Source organism: Micropterus dolomieu, linkage group LG23 (assembly GCF_021292245.1).
Source record: "Micropterus dolomieu isolate WLL.071019.BEF.003 ecotype Adirondacks linkage group LG23, ASM2129224v1, whole genome shotgun sequence".
NCBI classification, from domain to species: Eukaryota; Metazoa; Chordata; class Actinopteri; order Centrarchiformes; family Centrarchidae; genus Micropterus; species Micropterus dolomieu.
The window spans coordinates 32,494,460-32,507,213 of NC_060172.1; the positions used below are offsets into that span (position 1 = coordinate 32,494,460).

A 12,754-nucleotide genomic window follows, 5' to 3' on the forward strand; every position below is an offset into this window, starting at 1 on the left:
GGGTGGTGGTAGTGCACCTGAAGCTGTTTGGTAGCCAACAAAAACAGTAGAATAAGAACTTTAGTGAGTTTAGTTATAACAACTTAGCTAGCCATCAACAATCCATAAACTGAAACTGCTCCGTCATCCACACAGATAAGTGCTCGCTCACCCTAGCTCCAAACTAGCTTTCTACCTGTCACTTTATAAGTGACAGAGCTACAGATGGTTCATTTCAGTGGAGTCCAATTTCAGAGTCACGACAGCTGCCATTACCACAAGCCACAGGGACAGACACTGTAAGTGGCTATTTCCACAAATCGCAGAAGTTAATGTAGAATTTTACATGTTTATAAAGACATAGAGGCAAAAAATCAGTTCACATTCTTAAAAATGTGTGATATTACATAACACAACGGAGTCGTCATCCCCGACTCTGCCTCGACTTAATGTATTTATCATGGTGAATTATTGTTGAACTCCAGCCTGTCAGGACTTCCAGTCCAAAGTTTTTTTTCCAACAGGTAAAGGATCTGTGCAGGTGAAGAGATGGGACTTTATTGCTGCATTTGTCAAGTGTGGCGCTTATGTTAGTCCGGAGGATAATATTCCCAGCAATATGATGGAGTTCAGGATAGGATGTCAAAGCCAGGGCCATGTGAGACTGATAGCTTGAGTGGCTCCTTACAGCGGCCTAGTACATCACAGCTGCTTCATCAGATCCGCTGTCAGCAGCAGCTTCTGCCAATAGGAGTAATTCTCACAGATCCGTCTGATATTCAGCTCGACCAATTGTTTTACTCCCATTACACACGTATAACAAAGCATATTTTTATGCACTGGCTGTCTGCATGGGTGGTAGGGAATGAAACCGGTAATACCGGTTTGACGGTAAAATTCCCGACGGGTATTATTACCATACATATTAATTACCATGATAACCGGGTACGGTTAACCACGCTATTATAATCTCACGGCAAACACTGTCCAGCGTCTCCCAGAAGCAGGCGTGCATGCGCAGAATGCAACGTGGGTTTGTTTGGGTTGATGACAACACGGCGGAAGACAACGCTGCAGAGATTTTTCAGTCACTCTGAAGTCCGGTCGTATTTTAGTTTTTATGATAGTGCTGAGGGAAACTTGATTGAAGAAAATGACCTTAGTGAACGCAGGGTGAGTTAACTTTTAACTTTGGTTTGTCTCTCTGACTTGCTAACAGCGTGTAAACTGAAGCTCTCAGTGTTAACTGCTCTTGTAAAAATGCTACACGTCGTTCTGATGCTGTGTGCGTCGTGTGTCTGCAGAGTCTATTCGTCCACTGCACATGAGAACACGTTACGCAGTTTAGTCAACCAACCAGCAGATCTAGAAATGCTACAGACTCCTCTGTATTTATGTCAGTTGTTGGGCTCATTGCAGTAACTATCACTGTCTTCTAAAGACTTATTTGTTTTCATGTAATTGTCCACAGGGTCATTGTATTACATATATAATATAAAATCTTGATAATGCACACTTAGATTACAAAAGGTATTTGCTGTTATTTTATTTTTTATGCTAACAAAATGGCAATTGTATTTGTAGTTTTCAAAATAAAACTTGTTGAAATGGTTTCAGTGTGTGTATCAGTACATTTGAATCTTTTTTGGCACATTTTTACAATACCGTGATAACACTGATAACCGTGATAATTTTGGTTACTATAATCGTGATATGAAATTTTCATACCATTTCATCCCTAATGGGTGGATATGTTGATAAATGTTTGTTGGTGTGTATTTGTGCACTGCATTGGTGTGTATTTGTACACTGCATCGATACATTTTGGGCTACAAGTGGATGGCCAGTGCGGAACCACATGGTTGCCCCTTTAGTGGAGGACTGTGTGCAGAATGTGCTTGATTGACTGATCCTCTTTTTTTTTTTTTTTTACATTATACCATATCATTCTTATTGGTTCATCAAGTTTGGTGACCTCATGTCATTCCAACATAGCTCCACCTAATGTCAACCTGAGCAGAGGTCAAATTAGCCAGGTAAGTTAGTGTAGGTGTACAGGGGCCTAAAACAGACAATAGAAATCATAACCTAGTGTACACACCCTGTTGCAAATCTGCATATGACGTTTTTTGCCATTTAAGCACTGGTATGGGGCATCCGTTAGCTCACATGGTAGAGCATTCACCATATACAAATGCTAATGTCCTTAACACAACGGCCCGCGTTCGATTCCAGCCTGCGGCCCTTTGTTGCATGTTTGGCAACCAGTGTTGGGGGTAACGTGTTCCTTTGTAACTACGGGGGAGCCAGGGTGAGCTTAGCTACCCTTAATAAGACAACAGGTCCCCTAAAAGCATGATTTGTGATATTTTGGGTTGACAGCATGCTTTATTGACATTAATCTCTGTATTTCTCTATCATCATGGATCATGTGGAGCGTCAGACTTCATCCAGCCAGCGGGAACTTTGACCGACCGCCTGCAGAGGGCTAGTCGCCCCCGATCGCCTGGCCCTGTACGCTCCACCGCCCCTCTCCGGTACGGGTTGTGTCGCTAAGTGCTATGAACGGTTCGTGATCATTCCCTCTGGTTGGATGAATATTACACATAATCCATGCACTACTGCAGCTGGGGGCTCTCCGCAGCGGCACGCAACTTTCTAAGTTCTTCACTCTCATGGAGAAGTCAGGTCGCAAACACAGCCACAGCTGTTGTGTCAAGCGTAATTGTAGCAAAATGGCCACATATGATAATAATAATAATAATAATAATAATAACAATAATAGCCTAATTATTATTATTATTATAATATAATATATAATACATGCCTGATTCTTTCACTGTCAGCCCCAGATCTACATGCTTGCAGCTATTAATGATTCAGCAGTAAGAATCAAAGTCTGTAGTATTGTACTCTAGCCTTGTTCTTCTTTTGACAAATGTTGAGCTGATGCTCACAACTCTGTTGTCACTTTGTAGTATTAAAGAGCATCAAAGAGAGATCCTGTGTATGACCTCATTGTAATAAGGATCTGTGTTGATCTTAGCATACATGAGGTGTAACTATATATTGTTAATGTGCATCACAGGTGATGTTAAGAAGTAATCCAAAAGTAATGTAACTAGTAGTGTAAGTAGTTACTTTCAGCAGTGAGTAATCTAGTAAAGTAAGGCATTACTTGTAAAAAAAACATAACTAGTAATGTGTAATCCATTTTTTTTTTGAGTAACTACCCCAGCACTGTTGGCAACTCCATCAGCATTCTCTCTCATTGGCTATTGTGGTCGGAAAGAAACTTCCCGCTCGGAAAGTACTGACGTAATCATCCAGATTTTAACATCTAAATATCAAACGTGTTTTGAAATTATCGGGGCGGCCCGATGAGTCAGTGAGCAGTTCAGGGAGTTTAAGACTGGATCTGTAAACCCTCACTTTAGATAATCTGAGCCACACATCTGTACCAACCAAAGTCCCAGATTTCTCCTCCGATGGCCAGGAGGGGTGAATCAGGGGTAAATCAACCAAAACTCCTGTAAACGTTTCAGTGTTACGTCATTTGGCAATATTTCCATGTTTGTTATTTCTACTGTTTTCTAAACATGCGACCTTTAGAAAAATTGTTTTTTAGATGGTATCCCTCAAAGGTACAAATTAAAACTAGATAAACTCAGTCTTTTAATAACAAATAAGATTTTGCAATGTTTTTTCCAGAATAATTACGGTTTGGGGCCAACTGTCAGCTTCTGTGCATTAGTAAAACTTATCTTTAATAAATGCCCTCTTTGGAAGGCATGAAGGACAACTCCATTAACAGTTCTTTCTACGTTTTTTCTACATAAATAATTTATCCAAGTGCTGAGCATGGCCACCCACAGCTCAGACCTTTCGAGAAAGAAAAAGATGTCCTCTCATAAAGACATAGAGCCCCTTCTTTTGCAAACACTCAAATTAATCTGAAAAATGATGGCAAAATGCTTTCCCTACAGACTCAACTTATTCAAAAGACCAGCACACTAAAGTGTGAGACTGCAGGAGTTGTGACTTTCCATTCTAGACAAGCAGCAATTTCTAATTAGAGACCAGCGTGAAACATGCTGGCAGAAAGACAGGCTATAAAATTTGCCTTGGTAAATCAGTGAGAGGAAGGACTTAATGAATGTTGTTATAAAGTATTATAGTGCCTTCCTGAACGATATGAGGACAGTGTCAGATGTGCGATAACATTGTTCAATATTGCGATGACAACATGACTTGCGATACATAAACAAATATTGCAGTGTGCATTTGAGCTGCCTAATTGTGTTTAAATCCACTACAGCTTTAACACATTTATTAATTAATGCAGACAATTATTTTATCGCACGTTAACGCAGTTTTTATTATTATTATTATTATTATTATTATTATTTTGAAAGTCCGTTGCTCACTGGCTCTGAATACACATAAAGTCAAACCATGGGTCATAGGAGGAATGGGATGTTGATCAGCCTGCAAATCATCCAACTAAAAAAAGAAGCGGAGGGAGGCTTTGGCAGACTATGTTGGATGCAGCGTGTGGGAGAAGTAGAATAAACAAAATATATATATAAACAAAAACAAGACAAGCGATGTGGATAGCTACACACTGCATGCTGATTAGTACAAGGGAAGATGTCGGTCTTAGGAACGTTCTTAAATTCGCAACGTAGTCGCTTGGCCCTGCGGGGTTGCTCTGCGCTCCTCAGGTGGACAGACAAGAGTAAATGGCAGGCGCTCTATCGATAGTAACCTTGGCAACAGCTTCTGTGCGCTACACAGCTGTAGCCTATTTAACTTAAGTTAAAATTATACATAACTTTAGCCTACCTAAACAGTAGTATATCTGTAAACTCACAAACAGTAAGGATCAGTCTCTATTCCAATGTTTTGTGCTGGGCGTTGCATACAAAAGTTCAAGACAATTCAACTTTGGCAGCAGGCCAGAACGGTGACAGTTTCATGGGAACGCGCCCGCTTGTTGCTACGCCTATCAAATCAAATATAAAACCAAAGAGTTAGTTACATTAATGTTTATGTTGAGATTTACAAAAAATATTTTTTACTGTGTAAAGGGAATACTGCTGGTAAAAAGCACTTTATTTCTGTTTGCAAACCACATGTTATTGCACACTGTATGTGTGAACCCTAAGTCTAATATAATGTAGCTCTGTTTTTGGTCTCCACCAAGGGAAGTATCTGGCTCTTAAGCTTGATTTGTACTTATGTGCCGAGTCTACGCTGTAGCCCAAGGTGTAAGCTACGCACACAGCCAGGGATTTATACTTCTGCGTTGGTGTCTGTGTCATGCTGCAATTACACCACCAAAACACTAGTTGAAGTTAGCTAGCGTTACATTAGAAACAATCCACAGCCTACATTTTTCTGGATTTGAAAGTGAATAAGTCGTACTTCTCCTTTCAACCTCTCTGGGTAGCGACTGTAATTTTTAAAAGTGCCCTAGGAACAGCATTTGACCATATCTTGGAAAAATACAGCAAAAAAAATAAATAAAAATAAAACCTAGAAAACAACTCCTTTTGCATACAAGTCAATGGAGCGCAGCAATGAAGGTGTCCTCAGTTAGAGCAAGACCTATACTGCACTGTGTGTGGCCAGCTGCGTATTCGTGGTGTAGCTTAGCAAAGGCTCACTTGTGTCTGTATGCTGTTTGGTGCCGAGTAAGTAGTGTACAATGGGTTGTTACAGTGGGCTGCTATGATAGCGGCGAGAGTGAACTAAACCAATAAAGTTGTGGGCCAGACAGCTAAACAATGAGCTGAAAGATCCAAAAACAGTCTGTAGAGCTCAGGAGAACTGCAGTCGAGTAATAAGTACAAGTAGCCTTTAAACAATGTCAACATTAAAATACTGATTATAGTTGCATTATACCACAGAAAAAGGTACTACCGCTAGCACTTCCATTAAGTTGGGGGACTCACAACACACAGATTTTAAATAGGATAGTCAATATGGAAAGCAGCAGAGGTTGACATTATCTGACTTGTAAAATGAGTGGAGAGCTTTGGTACAGACACATCTCATTACTGGTTGCTTATACTTATGGTGATAAATACTTGTGGTTAGTCAGCTTAATCAACACGCAAATGGTTAGACACTCTGGATAACAGCATAGGCCAACCACCAAAAATACAGAGAAACCCTGCAGTGTTGTACTGAAGGTTTTCTACTGTTGTTCCGCTCACATACTAAACAAACTAATGTGATATTGACTGTACTGACAGGCACTGACCCTAATTCTGTCAGTGGTGCATATTCATGAGGTAATTTGGAGCTTTACAGGAATTAGGCCATGACAAAGCAGTCTGCTCAGCATCCCTGAGTGACATTAGCACCTTGTGTTGTTCCCTTGCTGCTACAGCTGAAGACGAGCACCACATTTTTTGAAGGCCTGTCAACGGAATGGCAATGGAAATTAGCAGTCGCTATACAGGCGATGATACACTGCATTAGATAACTGTTATGCAATTATCTATGTGCATTATCTGTCCCTATCAGTTTTTATGCTCCATATATCTGGAAGAAACTCCCAGAAAACTGCAGGTCAGGTCTTTTAAATTAAGGCTGAAGACTTTTCATTTTGGCCTTGCCTTTTTAAAATTAGATGTGAAGCTTTTGATTAATATCTTACACTCTACTGTAACATTTACTGTCCTGTTGTATCTTGTTTATATTTATGTATTTGAATTACCTTGTTGTTAAAATATGCATAGAAACAAAATTGTCTTGCCTATCGAGCTTACATTAAATAAATAATTCCTACGTTATGGTTTTAAAATCCTGCCAAAACCAAAGGAAACATTACTGTAGATACTGTTTGACATTAACTGGAATTATAAATTGTAATTTCATGGATTACTCTCTCAATGATTTCTCAGCTGTTAATTCATCTGGCAAGTAGCCCATAGTCCCAAATGACTATAAAAAGGCAATCCAGATCTGGTCATTAGGCCAAGGTCTCATATTGATGTCCACCCCACCCCACTGGAGTCAGCCAGTCGGCAGTTAGCTGTCCCAGGACAAACTCAAGACAAAAGTCAATGTGTGACGCAGCCTTTGCGATTCTTTTTCAACACTGTGTTTTTATCTGCCTCATTATGCCTGTCATCTGATGCCTTCTCCAACGTCTACCGTCTTCAGCCACCGGAGAGTGGATGTCAGTAGAGTGACCTTGTTAATTCAGTTCACCTTCGTAAGATGAATACAAAGTCTGTCTGCCAGGGGACAGTGTTGAGTATCAGAGCCAGGCACTTTATAGACAACTTAACTGTTCTACACTTCAGAGTTTGAGTGTGAAACATAAGCTGAGTTTCTGTGCGTCAGTCATTAAAGCTCCCTAAAGCAATTTTTCTATTAACATTGAATCATTGATTGAACTTTGAAATGACTGCCGGTAATGTGAAAGGGTTGATAGTACAGCCGATCCCACTGAGAACCACCACCTCATTAAGCAGCACTATGCAGTTACCGGCCAATTTCAGCTCATTGTTTTGGTTCACTGGTCCTCATGTTTTAGTGCCAACACCTCTCACCACCTCCCCCCAATATAACATAACGCTTGGCAGCCATTTCAGGTCACTAGCTCACACTGGACTATTAGTATACCGATTATAATCCCAACAGGCCAGCACAAAATGGAAAGCCAACGAGTGGGCAGAGACAAACATGTAGCCTAAAAGAGAAGATGGACCCAGATAATTTCCTCAGGAGTTGGTATAGCCTGACGATCAGACTCACGTTAGCTAATGACCCTTTTGTTTTTGCCAAACCAATCAGGAGCATGTGATGCATCTGTCCCGCCGATTACTTTTCCGGTCAGCGCAGTAGCTGCTTGTAGCGGTTTCTCTGAGTGGTTAGCATTTTAGAAATCAATAACAAGGCATTTAGTCCAGTTGTATTCTTATTCACAAAATAGATCATCTGTCACATACATGTTCATCTACTAGGGTACCTACAAAATTAATTGTTTCTGTGTGACTGTCTTTCTTGATGACTGGATTCGTCCAGCTCATCATTTCACAACAAATCAGCACTGCTTACAAATACTGACATGACGAACCATTTGTTATTGTTGCGCACTTAAATCTTTGACAAACTGGGATGTCAGACAATAGAACACACTTTTAGGGCTAACAGAGTATTTTTGGAACACCTACATTTTTCGATCTATCACAGATGACTGGCAAGTCTCAGTGAACACAAGTTTTCAGCATTCTTATTCACAGAGTGAAGTGTACATTAGGGATGCAACGATTACAGATTTTGTTGGTACGATTATTGTCAGAGAAATAATCATGGTTTCGCGATTAGTACGGTTATTATGCATTAATTAATTTCACAACACTAGTAATGACTTAAGTTGATTTTAATATTTAATTACATTAACAATTATATTTATTCTATAATATGTAAGTATTATTAATATAAGAGGAATGTTAACTTTTATCCACCAGGGGAAATTGTTATAAAGGAGGGGAATAAACTGTACTGTTACTGTCATCAACTCTCATCCATACATGTTTTAGTGAAAATGATAGAAAGAAATTGAGTGCAGTGTTAACTGAAATGCAGTTAATTGGTAGCCTATAGTCCTGAAAGTCTATAAGCTCCTGATGTTTGTTAGTGTTTTACACCTGGCTACATTTTCTCAACACAGACAGAAGACAACTTGATGTAACGTTAAATGTTCAGTGACTGAAGGTCTTGAGAGGGCTACATTCTGTCTTCCACAAAGGCCCTTTCAGAAAAGAAGCGATTTGCACTGTGAGGAAGCTGCTCAGTGCTAAAGTTCAACTACTTTGACCGCGGCGTGAGCGCAAGCTTGCCGTGCAGTGCGCGCATGTTGCTCGACGCAGCAACAAACCAAGCCATTGAAAATAATGGGCCTCATAGCATTGCTGTGGGTCTGAAAGGTTACACCTGCTTTGTTTGATTATGTTCACTGAAAGCTCGACTCTCACCGCTACGGCATCGATTGTAAGTGACACGTTTATATTTAATTCCCTACCACCTTGCTACGTTATTTAATACAATGTATTAGGCCTACCTTTACTTGGGCGTGCAAAGCTTGGTGGTGATCCCGCAGGTGCTGCATCAAGTTTAATGTAATTACTCGCTCCTTTAGCAGGAACCTTTTAACGGCAAGTTTTTGAACAGGTGATCCATCATCTTCGGTAACGCCCTGGTCAGACTTGGTGTACCCGAATTGCAGACTTTTTGCCGACTTCAGCCATTTCTTTGGTGTAAATAAAGCTTCACAGTTTGGTCCCTCTGCAATATTTTAGCCAGTGTACAGTAACCTCTAAGCACAACACTTAAGCTGGTGCACTGCTCCTGTAACTTTGTTTTCGTTTTATGCAAGTTGCCACTGTTTTGTTCCGTGCAAAAGAAACACTCAGCGTTGCGGCTAAATCTAAAACATACTTTTATCAAGTTTCACAAGTGTCAGAGAAGAATAGCAGAGCTTTTTTTTTAGTAGTTCAGTACATTCAATATCAAGGGCAAGAATATTCAGACATGCTTGAAATTCAAAACTGTTTCTCTGCTCTGAATAGTTCCTGAATCAGCGTTGTCAGAAAAAATATTTACAGACTTGTTTCTTGGCAAGAGACTAATACAAATTGGGAAGACCATACAAAATGTATCAGCCAATCAAGCATAGACTAGTAGCTTCTAGGATTTATCAATCCTAACCCATTCAACCCAACTCCAATAAAACATTGGTTTCTCTTTTCTTTGAGGGAAATGTTCGACACACCCTCAGTCTAATCCTTAATAGAGCTCATCACTGGATTAATGTTATGAAGTGAATAAGCATGTCAAAACAGGATGTGTCTCAGCATGCACACCAAGGAAAGACAAGGTAATCAAACTATGTATTATTCGTTATCTTGAAAAAGCATAAAATAAAACGTGGCTTTGAGTTCGAGGCCTGTAGGACAATAGAAGGCTTGTGGTTCTTTCAATAGGAAAGACACTATGTGCTTCACTACCCAGCCCGTTTAATGCTGTCTGTCACATGATAAGAACTTGAATAACTCTGACTGCTGCCAATTACTGTTGCTCTGTTTTTACAATGAAATCAGCTGCTGTTCAACTAGAACTGCACAGTCTATAAACATTACTCACATGGCAGTACAGTCACTGTCTAGGGATCAGGAAGTTGCAAACTCAAAAGGTATTAAAAACAGACAAAATTCAATGGACCTTGGTTAACAAGCCGTTCATGGTTATAAAAGAAGAAAAAAAAAGAAAACACAGGTAGGCTAACACTCAGAGGCGGGGAAACAGGCCTTTCATCATCTAGGGGGGCGGGACACGAGAAACTGTACAAATAGGGATAGCAACGTACACTTGTGTCTTCTCAAAATGTATTTGCTGTATTGCAATTAGTTGTACACGCAAGAGAGCTAGAGACCTTGCCTAATTTAAGGCTATATTCATACTACTACATTTTAGCTTAAAAACAGAGAACTTAAACGATCTCTGTCTACTGCTGCATTTAAACTGCTTTTCAGAATTTATCTCAGTCTATATTAAAGTGACTGAAAACGTATCTAGTGGCCATTCACGTACACTGGGCATGCACCTGTGGGGTAAACAGGAAGCAGATTCTCTACTCCGCAGTTGCAGAAGATTTGGCGAAGAGTACAACTACAGACGAAGAACCACACCAAAGATTTTTTTGCATGGACCGACAATGAGGTGGAACTGTTACTGAAAGTTACATGGGAGTCCAAAACGACTGTAAATACAGTAGCATTGTGTTTTTGCTTCGCATGACTGATAAGACCCAATCAGCCAATTGTGAATCAAATGTAAAAAATAACAAGAAAATGCGTAGATTTCGGTCATTAGGTAAGTCATTGCCTTTACTGAACGCATACCCATCATGCTTACTGTCGCGCAAAGTCACCCCACAAAGGCCCGTTCTGAGCCAGGAAAAACCCCGTGACAACAGGATCAGTAGCTTAATGATTGCACATATAATTTACAAACTCCAAAAAGTGGATTTTGTGTTAAGTTACCATTCAAACTTGATGTTTAAATACGATTTAAAAAAAAGCAATACATAATGGAGGGGTGGATACTACAAGCAGCCTACCAATGGATACCAATGCATCAGTCCATGATGTTTGGAAACCTTTTAAAAAAGAAATCGTGCTCCACAGGATGAAGCACAAATGAATGTCTTACATACACAGGGCTCTTTTTTATAATAGGACAGCATAGTACATTTTAGCCAATCATATGATGAAAGTCTGAGGAAGAGGAGAGAAGTACAGAGGTTGCTAACAAGATACATCACCAGAGAAAATAAATGACATCACCCCCCCCCCCCCCCCCCCCCCCCCCCCCCCATTCCAACTTATAGTACATTACTTCAAAATGATTCCTCAGAATATGGCATAACTATGAATGAAACAAATCATTAATATACTCATCAAATTCTTATAGATCTCATTAGAATAATTGTGTGAAACAAAGAGGGAGCAGGGGAAAAACAGAGAGACCTATACCTGTTTCATCTCAACTAACAAAAGCATTTTCCCCACATTATATTGATAGACAAACTATTTTCTAGCTATTCAAAAACTACTGGAGTTTTATCTCATCACCACTATAAATTTCACTACAGTAAAGTGACTAAAAATACATGAAGATGGCTTGCTTGTACAAATAAAGTATCGACAGCCACCCTGTTCTGACACGATAGGTGAATATGACCTCAATGCACTCAGACAACATGACACCCATCAACCTAATTAGCAGAATGGGGAAGGGGGAATAGTGGGTGCCCAAAGAATGATCTCTGTGCACGCACAAGTGTGACCCACTAGACAACTCCGCTTTAGGGAAGGTTTCGCCTCACTGGGCCTTTGGTGTCTGGAGCCTCCAGGCTTTAGAGCTTTTTAGAGCTCGGTCTGGAAAAAGAAAAATCAGGCTACAGTTTAAACAAAACAAGTAGAGCTTACACAGACACAGGGATAGATGACATGACAGGCACACTGGGAGTACACTAACGACATCAAACTATTTTATATACATTGCAAACAGTCTACAGAATCTCCTTAACAGAGTGGGTCCAGATCTCATTCTTATAAAACGCCACTTTAACTTTGGCTTTGATGGCAAAAGCCTTTGTGAAATAAACAGAAGAGCTTGCACTGCAGGACAAATCTCTCTCACGCTTAACATGTGACCACGCTACTGTAAAAGGGAGTTTTACCCAGAAGTTTAACCCAGGAGCTATTTATCACACCTTCACCTTAGAAAATCTCCAGAACAGGTATGCTGCTCACTTAAAAAGGTAAAAGGCACGACGCTCTAAACTCTTCATATACACAGTGTCTCTCTTACTGCAGCCCCACCTACACCGCTTCAACATGTGGAGAAATCCAATGCCTGACAGGCTTACTAAGCATCAATCACTGTTTGGGGGAGATGATTTAGAGGACTGAATGTGTAAAAAACTCTTCATATAGTGAAGCTACTATTTATTAAATATTTTAAGTCATTACATTTTATTTATGTCCTTTACTACCTGTACTACCTTTTTAGGCATGTAGTTAAGAACTTTTTTCCACAACTGGTTTAGGGTCGGGTGTCGTTTCAATTTTATCAATTCGGTCCTTATCTAATGAACTGGCTGGTTGTTTTTAATTTAATATTTTAAATACAGCTAAATGTTGTTTCTAGAGCAGCAACATTAATGTTTACAACAACAAAGTAACTCAAT

The 12,754-nt window shown here is 39.9% G+C and overlaps 1 protein-coding gene across 5 annotated transcripts in view; it reads right to left on the reverse strand.

Annotated features, from left to right (window-relative positions):
• The window catches only part of arhgap32b (Rho GTPase activating protein 32b), a 229,049-nt gene that overhangs the window by 209,372 nt on the left and 6,923 nt on the right, over positions 1–12,754 (reverse strand). The gene's annotated exons all lie outside the window — the stretch shown is intronic.